Source organism: Larus michahellis, chromosome W, assembly GCF_964199755.1.
Source record: "Larus michahellis chromosome W, bLarMic1.1, whole genome shotgun sequence".
In the NCBI taxonomy this organism is placed as follows: Eukaryota; Metazoa; Chordata; class Aves; order Charadriiformes; family Laridae; genus Larus; species Larus michahellis.
In genome coordinates, this window is record NC_133929.1 from 11,480,674 (window position 1) to 11,495,145 (window position 14,472).

The 14,472-nt window shown below is 50.0% G+C and overlaps 1 long non-coding RNA gene across 1 annotated transcript; it reads right to left on the reverse strand.

Moving 5' to 3' along the window:
• Positions 1-1,426: 1,426 nt before the first annotated feature.
• LOC141735538 (uncharacterized) lies at positions 1,427-7,273 on the reverse strand. Its single transcript, XR_012584776.1, has 2 exons — positions 7,143-7,273; positions 1,427-2,054 (listed from the first exon to the last, which is right to left on the reverse strand). It is a non-coding gene; the product is annotated as an uncharacterized LOC141735538 (long non-coding RNA).
• Between the last annotated feature and the right edge of the window lie 7,199 nt (positions 7,274-14,472).

A 14,472-nucleotide genomic window follows, 5' to 3' on the forward strand; every position in this document is an offset into this window, starting at 1 on the left:
AAGGGTTTTGGCACAGGAGTTGGCAGGGCTCATCAAACAGGATTTAAACTAGATTTGAAGGGGGAAGGGGATGAAACTAGGCTCTTCAGAGGTAAGCCTGGGGGTGGTGTGCCAATGTCTGGGGGATGGGATGCTAGTGAGGTCCCTTGGTCTGCTGACTCAGTGAAGGCAGGGGATGGAGATTCATGCAGCAGCAGAGACACAAGGGTCATTGATGGGTTAGAAACTATGGCTGCGCCTGGGAATGGTCAGGTAGGAGTTAAGGCTTCTCCCAGCAAAAAGGTGGCAGGACCAATAGCCCAACTGAAGTGCTTCTACACTAATGGCATGGGCAACAAACAGGAGGAGCTGGAAGCCATTGTGCAGCAGAAAAACTATGATGTAGTTGATGTAGTTGCCATCATGGAAACATGGTGGAACGACTCACACAACTGGGATGCTGCATTAGATGGCTACAAACTCTTCAGAAGGGATAGGCAAGGAAGGAGAGGAGGTGGGGTGACTCTGTATGTTAGGGAGTGTTATGAACGTCAAGAACTTAATGATGGTGAGAATGTGTTTATGGGTAAGAATCAGGAGGAGGGCCAACAAGGCAGATATCATGGTAGGAGTCTGTTATAGACTGCCCAACCAGGATGTAGAGGCAGATGAAATATTCTACAAGCAGCTGGGAGAAGTCTCAAGATCACTAGCCCTTGTCCTTGTGGGGGACTTCAACCTACCAGATTACAATACAGCTGGAAGGGAACAGTCTAGGAGGTTCCTGGAGTGTGTTGAGGATAAATTCTTGACACAGCTGGTGAGGGAACTGACTAGGGAAGGAGCCCTGCTGGACCTGTTGTTTGTGAACAGAGAAGGACTTGCGGGGGATGTGACAGTTGGAGGCCAACTTGGGTGTAGTGATCACAAAATGATAGAGTTTTCGATAATTAGAGAAGCAAGGAAGGGGGTCAGCAGAACTGCCACCTTGGACTTCCGGAGGGCAGACTTTGGTCTTTTCAGGAGGCTCCTTGACAGAGTCCCTTGGGAGGCGCTCCTGAAGGCCAAACGTGTCCAGGAAGGCTGGATGTTTTTCAAGAAGGAAGTCTTAAAGACACAGGAGCAGGCTGTCCCCATGGGCCAAAAAATGAGCCGTCGGGGGAAAAGACCAGCCTGGCTGAACAGACCCCCCACACCATCCAAGGTGCCCTTGCAGAACGGATATGATGTTCTGCAAAGGGAACCGGAGGATGAGAAGGACAACAGCTTACTGAACTTGGAGTTGTCACTGAGGCCGAGATGGATTAAGCCTCGTATAACAACATGTTCGGTTAGGAAAGAAAGATGGGTCCTTGTTGTTGCCTGGGGTAGGCGTGGCGACCTGGTTCAGGAACGGCACGGTGACCAATCACAGGCCGCTCGGTCCATCAGCTCGCAGACACCAATGTGGTGGACGGCAAATGGCGTTTATTAGCACGTGACACAGCCTTATATAGCTCGAGTTTACAACGTCACTTCCGTCTGCTCACATCATCAACTAACCACTATTGGGGGAGGGGCTCTATCTTTCCGTACAGCGCGATATCTTCTGGCCGCCAGAGCCTAACTACCTACATTTCCCCCCTCCCTATGGATAACCAAACTAGCTAAAATAGAAAAATAGAAAACTTGAATAAAAAACATAAGGCACAGTGAACAGGTGGAAATTAGGGGGTAACTGGTAATAACGGGGTGTAACTTGGGGTAACTAGGGATAATTGGGAGTAACACAAAGTAAACACATTCTTAAAGCAGTTGTCGGCGTTCTACTAACAGAATGTTAACCTTCCCTAGCCGGCTTTTGACAAACGACACGAGCCTATTTAGTATACAGGGTCCAAAGATCAGTGCCATTATGATCATTGCGATCGGCCTATGGTGACAAGGCCTAAAATCAAAAGCACACAAAGGCATCGCAGTCGTCACTTGGTTTCTGCCAATGCGGGGCTCCCAGGCTTGGATAGGGCGCCTGCTGGCTTGTCAACTTCTTTTGCCACTGGGGTATACGGGTTACGGGGGTGTCCGATGATCCGGTCCTGTAAACAGAAACTCACAGTTTTCATTAATTTCGTTAGTCTTATTCTGAAGGTCCGGTTTAATAGACTTAAGCGGACACCATTTAATTCTGCCATCTTTTCTGACCGCAGCATACCCTCAGCCTGTCAGGACTAACTTCCACCCTTGTTCCCAGTCTCCCAGCTCATTTCTAACTATGACCGACGGGCCTTCTTCTAGCGCTCGAGTGGCCCAATGTTTTTGGGCAGGGCTGTTCATCTCCTCTCCTCTGGGGAACTGGTTTAGTGCTAATAACGCAGTCGCTAGCAAGCGTGCCTGGTCTCCTGAGGGAACAGTGTTGGTAAAACCTTCTGTTTTTGCTAGTACCTCCAATTTAGATTTCAGAGTTTGGTTTGCTCGTTCTACTATGGCTTGTCCTGTGCTATTATACGGGATGCCACGTATTAGAGTAATACCCCATTTCAGAGCGAATGCTTGGACTGACTTAGATACAAAGTTCGGACCATTGTCTGTTTTGATTTGATTAGGGACGCCGAGCCACGCCATGGCTGTCAGCCAATGTTGGGTGGTTGCTTTGGAGTCAGTCTTAAGGTGTTGTGTAGCTACGATCACCCCGCTATATGTGTCTACGGTTACCGCTAGCCACGCTCGAGGTTTCAGCAACTGACAGAGCGTAAAATCCGTCTGCCACACCTCGGAGGCTTTGAGACCTCTGGGGTTAACTCCACTGGACCACAGTGGTACTTTTTGGCAGTGGGGACACGTAGCTACTATGTGTTTCGCGTCAGTGGCTGAAATCCCACATCTCTTTGCTAGCGCTTTAGCTCCAATGTGGAGAGATTCGTGTAGTTGGCGGGCATCTCTTAGTGTCCATAATCCTTTAGCAGCAGCATCTGCTTTGTCGTTACCGGTTTGGAAAAACCCTTTAACTGGGGTGTGGCTGTTGACGTGGATGACCAATATGGTACCTTTTCGGGAAAAAAGCACTTCTTCTAGTATTAGAGCTACTGTAGATGTTGACACACCGGGCCCTGACATGGCTAAGCAAAGCTTGGCCACGAACATTGAATCAGTTACTATATTGAGATGTTCTGTTGGAAACAGTCCGCACGCTAGTACTATGGCCGCCGCTTCCAGCTGTTGGACTGAAAGCGCACAATCGGTCATTTTAATGCAGTGCCATTCTCCTCTCGATTGCCATACTGCTGCCGCGGTTGAGGTCGCTGAGGATGCGTCTATGAAGGCCGTTGGTCCCGACTGGGGCCAGTCCATGGTCTTCTGTGGAAGGTCGATATCGACAATTGCCAGCATTTGAGTCCAAGGGGGCTTTGTGGCATACTGGACTTCTCCACCAAATCCGATGAGGGCTATAGCTAGATACTCTGACATTGCCACTGATTGCGTTGGGAGCCGTTTGCAGAAGGGTAGGTATATTCTGGCAGGTTCAATGCCTAGATGTCTTAGGGCGAGTTTTCTGCCTTTCATGATGAGGTTACCAAGGCACTTGACTCCTGGGGAGAATGCACGTGACGGTTTTCCCAGGACTACCCATTGTATTGGTTGAGCTTTTTCAGGGGGGCCCTGGGCCAGTGCCCCTACTCCCCCCCCTTCTGTGAAATGCACGTACAGATCGAGTGGTACATCTGGCGAGTGAGCTTGACGATACCTGACGCTTGATAAAGTCAAGAGAAGTCAGTGCTTCCGGCGTTAGAGTTTTTGGTTCCCACGGGTGTTGTCCTTTTAAAAGATCGTATAGGGGGGCCATGGTTTCTGGAGGGATCAGGACGATATTGCGGAGCCATTGCAAGGACCCTACTAGCTGTTGTATATCATGAAGCGTTTTGATGTTTTGACGGATTTTCATTTGGGGGGGGGTCACGTAGGAGCTTGTGATCCCCACTCCCAAAAAACTAACACATGGTCCTTTTTTAATTTTTGCGCTTGCGATCTCAAACCCGCTTGTTTTGAGAGTCTCTGAAACCGTTAGCACCAGCTGGTCCACTTGACTCCCTGATGGCACGGCGATCAAAATATCATCCATATATTGAATGATAGTCGCAGTCGGGTCGCTGCGTCGGACCGGTGCCAACGCCTGATCCACTGTGATTTGACAGATAGTAGGTGAGTTAATCATTCCTTGTGGCAGCACTTTCCACTGGAAGCGTAAGTTGGGGTGTTGGCTATTTGGAAACACGACGGAAAAGGCAAACCGTTCCTTATCCTCCTCATGCAGGGGTATTGAAAAGAAACAGTCTTTAATATCGAGGACAGCGCAAGGTTGCCCTTCCGGTATCATAGAGTTCATGGGCAACAGCGTTTGGACAGGACCCATTGGTTGGATTCTTTTGTTTACTTCACGTAGATCATGGAGGAGGCAAAACCCCTCACTGTTCTGCTTGGGTATTACAAAAACTGGGGTGTTCCATGGGCTAGTAGAAGACTCTATGTGACCTCGTTGTAGCTCGCGATCGACTAGCTCGAGAAGAGCATCCATTCGAGGCTTCGACAGGGGCCACTGCTCGACCCACACTGGGTTGGACGATTTCCACGTCAGTCTAATTGGTGGAAGTGGGTGTACGGCAGTGGCCCTTAAGGTAAATTTGTCACCCTGGCATTTAATAGGGCTAGAGCGTCCCTTCCCAATAGTGGTGGGACTCCTGACATGACATATGGGAAAAGGTTGATGGTTTTCTCCGGTCCCTTTTCAGTGTGAAGCGTAATTGCTATTAATTGGGTGCTCTTCCGAGCTTGGGTTAATCCCCCAACTCCGCCCACCATGGGGGCGTCTTCCAATTTCCAACATGGGGGCCAGTTCGACTCGGGAAGAACTGTAACATCTGCTCTGGTGTCAATCAAAAAGGGGACCTTAATGGTGGTGCCATTGGGGATATTATAGAGAGAACAGATCCCCCACACCACTGGTGGGTTGTCACACTTTATTGCCAGGGCCACCCCAAGGTCTCGCCCCCAAGGGGTGGTCCTTGCTGTCCCTGAGATAAGGGCTGACTCAGTTGGACTATCGGTTGGGCCATAAAGCTGGTCGCTTCTCGAGGGGGCAACGGGTTCGAAAGCGCCTCGCCCCACTTGGGGTTGGTATGGCTGGGCCACGGGAGCTGTGTGGGAGAAGGCTGTGTGCGGCCCAGGTGCCCTCTCCCCCTCCCGTTTCCCTGAATTTTAGTTCTGCATTCCTTAACGAAATGTCCTTTCTTTCCACAAGACCAACACGGCCCTCTAGATCGATTCTGGCGTGGGGGGAGCGCTGTTGGCGGGTCCCCCAATCGAGGGCAGTTTGCCACAACGTGGCCCGCTTGGCCACATTTAAAACATGCCATCAGATTAGTTATTGCGGTGCGAACAGCCACTTGAATCAGGGCTAAATGCTCTTCATTCACGACATGCTTAATCATGTCTGCGATAGTTGACCCCGGTGGTAGAGATCGTAAGATGTCTTTGGTTTTCGAATTACACTGCTGACGTAAGCAGTCTGCAACGACCGGGCCTTTCGCTTCCACGGGCAGGGTCGAGGAGTCGACCGCTGCCTGAAGGTGATCTACAAATTGCGTAAAGCTCTCACTTTCATTTTGTTTTATTGTGGACCATGGCGATGGCTTGGTGACAATTCTAGAGACTACACGAATAGCTTCTCTGGCCGCACGAGTGGTTGTCATAACTTCATGGGCCCGCATGCCTTGAGCTTGCGCCTGGGGGGTAACCATTGTAGGGTCTGTACCCATTAGCCGCTGCAGGCTGGAGCCGTGTAGCGGGTGGTCCGCTCCGGTTATTTGGGCTAGTTGCTTCGTACAGTTGTCCTCCCATTCTTGTTTAAAAACAATCATCCCTGCTCCGTCAAAGATCAATCTACAAGCTTGTTTTATATCGAACGGGAGCATGTCGTCTCCCCCGAAAACTCCGTCTATGAGGGTGGAAACCATGGCAGAATTAAGCCCTTTGTCTGCGATTGCTTTAACAATCGCTTGTATATCCTTAGGATTTATTGGCGAGTGGACCCTTTGTCCCCCGTCCGTCACCCGGACCGGGAACGCTAGCGTGGCCGATGGGGCCCAATTGGCGCATGCGATCTTTATTCTTCTCCAATCCGTGAGGGGAATTTTTCCCCCTCGCATTTTCTCTTCATTGCGAACTGGGATATTTTGGCTTTTGACTGTGTCTACCCCTATTTCCTCCTCCTCCGAACTTAAATCGATTGCGCGCCACTTGTTCCAGGTAGTGTCTGACCCGGAGTCGGAACTCGACTGACTGCTCACTTCCGGGTTCCAGTGCTTTTTAGTTGGGCTCTGGCCCCGCCCACTTACCTTGCGGGCGGACCATTCCCTCCCCCTTAGCTCGCCCCGCCTTCTGTCCGGCGGGGTGTTTGCTCTGTGAGGGCATTTTTGCAGATGACCACTCTGATTGGCTTTCCGCCCCTCGCTCACGCTCCCCTCCTCCCCCCGATCACCCCCGCCACTTGTCTCTTTCTCCTTCTCCCCCTTTCTTTGTCTGTGAGCACCTATAGGTTTTAGTGCTTCCTCCCTGTTCCCGCCGGGGGCATCTTCGCCCCGCCCTTCCCCTTTTTGGTCGGGGCCATCTTGGGGCGCATAGGGGGGTGGTCTCGCCCAGGGGTCCTCAGACTCTGATTTCCCTGCGGCACCCCTGGCCTCCTCGGCTAATTTGCCCCAGAAGGATTTTGTTTGATTTTGTCCCTCCGCGAGCGGGACGGGGTTCGGGGATTGGGGGGGCGCACCGCCCTCCCGCGAGTCCGTGGGCTCAGCAGGATTACCGTCGTCCGGGGGGCGCGGAGTCTGTGTGGCTGCCCTGACTCCCAATTTTGGGGTAACCAACAAACAGTCCCTTGCCGCCCTCCAGGTATCCTGCTCCTGTATGGCCTTCTGCAAAGCCTGTACAACTTTTTCCCATGACTTAAGATTTTTCCCACAACCCGAAGACATCGTCTCCTCAGCTAACACTTTAGTACATTTGTCCCACACTTCTGGGTGGAGAATATCCACCGGCTGGTCAATGACCCCAATTTGTAAAAGCCTCGCAACTGCAAGGGTAAAATCTTTGGGCTTACAATCAATCCCCCACTGCTTATATACTTGGGATACGACCTTCACAAGGGCTTCCATCCTCCTTGTTGGTCCTGGTCTGGGAGCATCCTCCCCTGACCTCCCCCGCCGGGCTGGTCCAGCCGCTCCGGCCGCCGTTCACCCGAATCCAGATGACGATTCCCGGGTTTCGGCACCACTTGTTGCCTGGGGTTGGCGTGGCGACCTGGTTCAGGAACGGCACGGTGACCAATCACAGGCCGCTCGGTCCATCAGCTCGCAGACACCAATGTGGTGGACGGCAAATGGCGTTTATTAGCACGTGACACAGCCTTATATAGCTCGAGTTTACAACGTCACTTCCGTCTGCTCACATCATCAACTAACCACTATTGGGGGAGGGGCTCTATCTTTCCGTACAGCGCGATATCTTCTGGCCGCCAGACCCTAACTACCTACACTTGTAGTAGGGGACTCGATTCTGAAGGGAGTAGAAGGTCCCATATGTAGACCAGACCCAATCTGTAGGGAGGTCTGCTGTCTCCCTGGGGCCAAAGTTAAGGATGTCCAGAAGAAACTCCCTACCCTAGTTAAGCCTGCTGACTACTACCCTTTATTGATTTTTCAGTTAGGCAATGATGAAATTTCAGGAAGAAGCCTGAGGGCAATGAAGAAAGACTTCAGGGCCCTGGGACGTATGGTTAGGGGATCAGGAGCACAAATAGTGTTTGCTTCTATCCCAACGGTTGCAAGGATTGATGAGAAGATTAATAGGAAATGCCAGCTGTTCAATGCCTGGCTCAGAGACTGGTGTCATCGGCAGGACTTGGGGTTCTTTGATTATGGGCTGCTTTTCAGGACGCCAGGCCTGCTGGCAACAGACGGCAAAAGCCTGTCTCAGAGGGGGAAAAGGGTTTTAGGGCAGGAGTTGGCGGGGCTCATTGACAGGGCTTTAAACTAGATTCGAAGGGGGATGGGGATAGATCCAAGCTTGCTAGCAAAAAGCCTGAAGGTGGCATGCTGGCACTAGACTTGGAAAAGATAGGGGGCGTAACCAGGCTCCTTAGGAATAAGTCTGGGGGTGGCAGAATTTCGGCTCCCGCCAGTAAAAAGGAGAAAGGACCTATAGCCCAGCTGAAGTGCTTATACACTAATGCACGCAGCATGGGCAACAAACAGGAGGAGCTGGAAGCCATTGTGCAGCAGGATAATTATGATGTAGTCGCCATCACAGAAACGTGGTGGGATGACTCACATAGCTATAGTGCTGCCATGGATGCCTATAGGCTCTTCAGGAAGGATAGGCAAGCAAGGAGAGGTGGGGGTGTGGCCCTGTATGTTAAGGAGTGTTATGAATGCTTTGAACTAAATGATGGTGATAATGAGACTGAGTGTTTATGGGTAAGAATCAGGGGCAGGGCTAACAAGGCAGATATCGTAGTAGGAGTCTGTTATAGACTGCCCAATCAGGATGAGGAGGCAGATGAAATATTCTATAAATGGCTGGGAGAAGTCTCAAGATCGTGAGCTCTTGTCCTCGTGGGGGACTTCAATTTGCCGGACATCTGCTGGGAATACAATACAGCAGGGAGGGAACAGTCTAGAAGGTTCCTGGAATGTACTGGGGATAACTTCCTGACACAGCTGGTGAGAGAGCCAACTAGGGAAGGTGCCCTGCTGGATCTGTTGTTTGTAAACAGGGAAGGTCTTGTGGGGGATGTGAAGGTTGGAGGCTGTCTTGGGAACAGTGACCATGAAATGATAGAGTTTTCGATTCTGCGAGAAGCAAGGAGAGGGGTCAGCAGAACTGCTACCTTGGACTTCCGGAGGTTGGACTTTGAGCTTTTCAGGAGCCTGGTTGACAAAGTCCCCTGGGAGGCAGTCCTCCAGGGCAAAGGAGCCCAGGAAGCCTGGATGATTTTCAAGAAGGAAGTCTTAAAGGTGCAGGAGCAGGCTGTCCCCATGTGCGGGAAGACAAGTCATTGGGGAAAAAGACCGGCCTGGCTAAACAGGGAGCTAGTGTTGCAACTTAGGGAAAAAAAAGAGGGTCTATGGCCTTTGGAAGGAAGGGCAGGCCACTCAAGACGACTACAAAGAGGTAGTGAAGCTATGTAGGGAAAAAATCAGGAGGGCCAAAGCCCAGCTAGAGCTAAACCTGGCTTCTGTTGTCAAGGACAACAAAAAAAGTTTCTATAAATATATTAGCAATAAGAAGAGGACTAAGGATTATCTCTGTCCTCTAGTAGATGGGGCCGGCAACATAGTGACCAAGGATGAGGAAAAGGCTGAGGTACTTAATGCAGTCTTTGCCTCAGTCTTCAGCAGTAGGACCAGTTGTTCCCTGAGTACCCAGACCCCTGAGCTAGAAGACAGGGATGGGGAGCAGAATGAAGCCCCCATAATCCAAAGGGAAACGGTGAGGGACCTGCTTCAGCACCTGGAGGTGCACAAATCTATGGGGCCGGATGGGATCCACCCAAGGGTATTGGAAGAGCTGGCGGAGGTGCTCGCCAGGCCACTTGGTATCATTTATGAACAGTCCTGGACAACCGGGGAGGTCCCAGCTGACTGGAGGTTAGCAAATGTGACACCCATCCACAAGAAGGGCCGGAAGGAGGATCCGGGGAACTACAGGCCAGTCAGTCTGACCTCGGTGCCTGGGAAGGTCATGGAACAGATCCTCCTCAGTGCCATTACACGGCACATGCAGGAGAACAGGGTGATCAGGCCCAGTCAGCATGGGTTTGTGAAGGGCAGGTCATGCCTATCAAACCTAATATCCTTCTATGATAAGGTGACCCACTTAGTGGATGAGGGAAAAGCTGTGGATGTTATCTACTTGGATTTTTGCAAAGCTTTTGACACCGTTTCCCACAGCATTCTCCTGGAGAAACTGGCTGCTCATGGCCTGGACAGGTGTACTCTTCGCTGGGTAAAAAACTGGCTGGATGGCCGTGCCCAGAGAGTGGTGGTAAATGGAGTTAAATCCAGTTGGTGTCCGGTCACAAGTGGTGTCCCCCAGGGCTCGGTGCTGGGGCCGGTTCTCTTTAATATCTTTATCAATGATCTGGATGAAGGGATCGAATGCACCCTCAGTAAGTTCGCAGATGACACTAAGCTGGGCGGGCGTGTTGATCTGCTTGAGGGTAGGTTGGCTCTGCAGAGGGATCTGGACAGGCTGGACCGATGGGCTGAGACCAATGGTATGAGGTTCAACAAGGCCAAGTGCCGGGTCCTGCACTTGGGTCACAACAACCCCATGCAGCGCTACAGGATTGGGGCGGAGTGGCTCGAAAGCAGCCCGGCAGAAAAGGACCTGGGGGTGTTGGTGGACAGCCGGCTGAATATGAGCCAGCAGTGTGCCCAGGTGGCCAAGAAGGCCAACAGCATCCTAGCCTGTATCAGGAATAGTGTGGTGAGCCGGACTAGGGAAGTGATCATCCCCCTGTACTCGGCACTGGTGAGGCCCCACCTCGAGTACTGCGTTCAGTTTTGGGCCCCTCGCTACAAGAGGGACATTGAGGTGTTGGAGCGTGTCCAGAGAAGGGCTACAAAGCTGGTGAGGGGTCTGGAGGACAAACCTTATGAAGAACGACTGAGGGAGCTGGGGTTGTTTAGCCTGGAGAAGAGGAGGCTGAGGGGAGACCTTATCACCCTCTACAACTACCTGAAAGGAGGTTGTAGAGAGATGGGGGCTGACCTCTTCTCCCTGGTGACAAGTGATAGGACGAGAGGAAACGGGTTCAAGTTACGTCAGGGGAGGTTTAGATTAGATATTAGGAAACATTTTTTCACTGAAAGGGTTATTAAACATTGGAATAGGCTGCCCAGGGAGGTGGTGGATTCACCATCCCTGGAGGTGTTTAAAAAAAGGGTAGATGGGGCACTGAGGGACATGGTTTAGAAGTGGTTTTTGTCAGGGTAGGTTAAAGGTTGGACTCGATGATCTTAAAGGTCCCTTCCAACCTCAACAATTCTATGATTCTATGATTCTATATGGTTGCAACTCGTGGAAAAAAGGAGAGTTTATGGCCTTTGGAAGAAAGGGCAGGCCACTCAGGAAGACTACAAAGATGTGGTAAGGCTATGTAGGGAGAAAATTAGAAGGGCCAAAGCCCAACTAGAAGTTAACCTGGCTTTGGATGTTAAGGACAATAAAAAAAGTTTCTATAAATACATTAGTAATAAAAGGAGGACTAAGGAGAATCTCCATCCTTTATTAGATAGGGGCAGTAACATGGTGACAAAGGATGAGGAGAAGGCTGAGATACTTAATGCCGCCTTTTCCTCAGTCTTTAGTAGAAGAATCAGTTGTTCCCTGAGTACCCAGACCCCTGAGCTAGTAGATAAGGGCAGGGAGCAGAATGAAGCCCCCATAATCCAAGGGGAAATGGTGAGGGACCTGCTGCAGCACCTAGACATACACAAGTCTATGGGGACGGATGGGATCCACCCGAGGGTACTGAGGGATCTGGCAGAAGTGCTCACCAAGCCACATTCCATCATTTACCAGCAGTCCTGGAAAAACGGGGAGGCCCCAGTTGACTGGAGGCTAGCAAATGTGACACCCATCCACAAGAAGGGCCGGAAGGAGGAAACTGGCTGCCCATGGCTTAGACGGGAGTACTCTTTGCTGAGTAAAAAACTGGCTGGAGGGCCGGGCCCAGAGAGTGTTGGTGAATGGAGTTAAATCCAGTTGGCGGCCGGTCACGAGTGGTGTTCCCCAGGGCTCAGTACTGGAGCCGGTTCTCTTTTTAATATCTTTATCAACGACCTGGATGAGGGGATTGAGTGCACCCTCAGTAAGCTTGCAGACGACAACAAGTTAGGTGGGAGTGTCGACCTGCTAGAGGGTAGAAAGGCTCTGCAGAGGGATCTGGACAGGCTGGATCAATGGGCCAAGGCCAATGATATGAGGTTCAACAAGCCAGGTCCTGCACTTGGGTCACAACAACCCCATGCAGTGTTACAAGCTCTGGGAAGAGTGCCTAGAGAGCTGCCTGACAGAAAAGTACCTGGGTGTGTTGGTTGATTGCTGGCTGAATATGAGTCAGCAGTGTGCTCAGGTGACCAAGAAGGCCAACAGTCTTGTGTGTGGTTTTATTGCAGTGTAGACATAGGTGTAAAGAAGTACCCTTGCTAAGACTGGTTATTGTAGGGCAGGGAGACTGCAGGACATGATGTATGCACAGCTAGATGGCTACACAGCCTCTTTAGAAGAGAACTGCTGCTTATCTACTCCCTTCATGTAGTGCTTGGTTCTCTTCTCATAAATGGTTCTCTTCTCATAAATGCCCAAAGGGTTTTAAAGGCCATGGTATGGACAGGAATGATTAATAACAGTAGTACATAAAGGCTATGTTTGCATGTCCAAATGGTAGCTGAAGTCTCTAAATGGGAACTGAAATGGGCAAATTTAAAAGAACTTTAGCCAAGAGTTTCATCATGGGGAGGAATTCACCTGGGGAGGAATAACCCCATGCACCAGTACAGGTTGGGGGCTCACCTGCTGGAGAGCAGCTCTGTGGAAAGAGACCTGGGAGTCCTGGTGGACAGCAGGATGACCATGAGGCAGCAATGTGCCCTTGTGGCCAAGAAGGCCAATGGCATCCTGGGGTGCATCAAGAAGAGTGTGGCCATCAGGTCGAGGGAGGTCATCCTCCCCCTCTACTCTGCCCTGGTGAGGCCGCATCTGGAGTCCTGTGTCCAGTTCTGGGCTCCCCAGTTCAAGAGGGACAGGAAACTAGTGGAGAGGGTGCAGCAGAGGGCTACCAAGATGATTAGGGGACTGGAACACCTCTCTTATGAAGAAAGGCTGAGGGATTTGGGTCTCTTCAGTCTGGAAAAAAGGCGGCTGAGGGGGAACCTTATCAACACTTATAAATACTTAAAGGGTGGGTGTCAGGAGGATGGAGCCAGGCTCTTTTCAGTGGTGCCTGGGGACAGGACAAGAGGTAATGGGCACAAACTTGAGCATAGGAAGTTCCACCTAGACATGAGGAGGATCTTCTTTACTTTGAGGGTGGCAGAGCACTGGAACAGGCTGCCCAGAGAGGTGGTGGAGTCTCCATCTCTGGAGACATTCAAAACCCACCTGGACACGTTCCTGTGCAACCTGCTCTAGGTGACCCTGCTCTGGCAGGAGGGTTGGACTAGATGATCTCCAGAGGTCCCTTCCAACCCTATGATTCTATGATTCTATGATTCTATGGATGTAAGGGCTTGCAGGATTTCACTGTCAGAAGCACGCTCAAAAGTTTCAAAGATTTCTTCAGCAGTACAAATCACTAGTCATTACTGGACGTCCCATACTGATCTCTTTTTGCCCATGAATAGCACATCATATCACCATACCTACTGATTCTCTTGGGAAGATGAGACTGACTTTCAGAGATGCCTGAAGACGACTTTTTGTGTTTTTTCATGGGTTTTGTGTTCCCATGCTTTATGTTCCCTTGCAACAAATACAGGGAAAACAAACTTTTTTAAAAAAGCATCTATATATTTATAGGCATGTATGTGAAAGAAAGAACTAGTAGAGAGAGTTCTCTACTCCTGAAATGTAGCCATACATTAGGTGGACTGTGGCTACTAACTAGAAGTTAATAGCAATGCATGCAATAATTGAAATCAGCAAGTCAAGAAAAATTATATGGTTTAGAACTGCAAGAGGAGAACTTCTTTGGAGGTTTTATAGAGGTTGTATTACCTGTTCTCTGTATTCAAAGCTTACTACTTTAAGGATACTTCACTATCAGTCCACAGTCAGTAAACCCTTCCCTTGGGTTATACGTTCATTATTAGGGTAACATTACTGCAGGTACAACAGTTTCTCTAGATTTACCATAGATACATTTTAGAAATTCAGGTCTTGCATCACCTCTCTACTGTGCTTTCTGTTTCTTGGGGAGTGGGGTTTAGTAGCTCTAATGATACTCTGCTTCTACAAAGTACTATATAAGTACTTTGAGATAAACCACACAACCACCAGTTAGAAATCAAAGCTGTTCTCTACAAACACACATCTGTTTGCAATGGTTTCTTTCCTTCATCCTCCTTCCCTGACATCCTCCTCCCATCAGCTGGTTCATCCGCAAAGCACAGAAAGTTGGTTTTGTGGGAAACATAATGCTTTAATTTCTTACCTGTGAAATCAAAGCTTATAACGAATCAGTCTGCAAGCAGTGCTCCCTGACAAAGATTCCTGCCAAACACAAGATTCATCCAGAAATCAAATTTCTAGGTGTTACTGTTTGCTAAGAAAAATCATCAGATCATTTTTATTCCCAAAAGATTCTATAAAGCCTCAGTTTGATTTCTATTTCATAAAAATAAGATGGTGGGGGGAAGGGGGAAATCAAATCTCCAAATGCTGTTTGGGCTTACTGGCTTT